We start from the raw sequence: 1,479 nt of genomic DNA on the forward strand, positions 1-1,479 counted from the left end.
CCCATTGTGTCGTTCTCACAGCACAGAAATTCTATGACAGCACGTTGCTTCTGACGAACGTCAAGTGTAGCAGCCATCTTGAAGACACGCTGTGACGGCGTCACTCACGGGAACAGGTTGAACTAAGTTTGAAAACAAGCAGGAAGGATGTATTTACACACTGTAAAAATTTCACACATGCAGAATGAAAACTTTTTTTTTTTTACAAAAATAGTGTGCATTTCTTTTGGAGTGACCCTCGTACATCATCTTTGAGATGTAGAAGCAGCCCTACCAACTCTCATTTGTGTCGCTCAACTCCTCCTTAGCACTCCGTCGTCAGGCCACAAGTGGCCCATCACGACCATCCGACTGCCGTGTCATCCTCAGCTGAAGATACGGATAGTAGGGGCGTGTGGTCAGCACACCGCTCTCCCGGTCGTGATGATGGTTGTCTTTGACCGGAGCCGCTACTATTCGGTCGAGTAGCTCCTCAATTGGCATCACGAGGCTGAGTACACCCCGAAAACAGGCAACAGCGCATGGCGACCCGGATGGTCACCCATCCAAGTGCCAGCCACGCCTGACAGCGCTTAACTTCGGTGATCTGACGGAAACCGGTGTATCCAATGCGGCACGGCCGTTGCCTTGAAAATGGGTGTAAACTATGCCGAAAAAAGATTCAAGAACCAGCATTAAAAGATGGCTCTAGAAATGTACGAGAACCCCCTACATATCTCTCCCACAGGGATGGTGAGGACAAAATTTGAGTAATTACAGCGCACACAGAGGCATTCAGTTATTCTTTCCACTCTTCATATGTGAATGGTTCAGGGAAAAGCCTAGTTACTGGCTTTCCACCCGCTGTGCGCTTCGATGTCGTTTGGGGAGTATCGATGTTGATATAGATGAACGACATCGTATTAACCGACGCCTTGCCAAGTTCCGTGTATGGCGGCTGGCTGAATTTAAATGTAATGATTCTCGTCGTTGATGTCGCAAATACCGCACAGCCCACTTATTGGTCCAGTGAGACTGCGCTGAACACACCAGGTTTGTGACGTGGTTGTGGGAAGACTGTTCGATACAGAGAAAAGAGAACCAATGCACTGATGTATTTACATATTAAGGGTTCCACATATAAAAATTTCTGCAGTTATACCCGTTACACCCTATGTAAATACAGAGAGGTCTAGAAAAATGTAGACACTTTTCGATAGTCAATGTTAATGGAACAATTCTTGCACTGGGGAAGGTTATTTTGTGTGTTCAATGTGACCCCCATTAACAGCCAAACAATGTCGATGCCGCTGAATTTTTGACCGAACTACGGCTGTCACTATTGCATCTGTGATAGCCACACAGCACATCTCGATGGTTCCTCGTAGCTCGTTCAGTGTAGTTGGCTTTTATTGATAAATATCATTTTTCAAGGTCCGTCCTAGGTAGAAGTCAAGAGCTGTAAGATCTGGAGACTGTGGTGGGTTGTTACTCACAGTT

At 46.3% G+C, this 1,479-nt stretch overlaps 1 pseudogene; it reads right to left on the reverse strand.

The window, feature by feature from the left end:
* Window positions 1–509: 509 nt before the first annotated feature.
* Window positions 510–627, reverse strand: LOC126237789 (5S ribosomal RNA; annotated as a pseudogene).
* Window positions 628–1,479: the final 852 nt, after the last annotated feature.

This window comes from Schistocerca nitens, chromosome 2, assembly GCF_023898315.1.
Source record: "Schistocerca nitens isolate TAMUIC-IGC-003100 chromosome 2, iqSchNite1.1, whole genome shotgun sequence".
Classification (NCBI taxonomy): Eukaryota; Metazoa; Arthropoda; class Insecta; order Orthoptera; family Acrididae; genus Schistocerca; species Schistocerca nitens.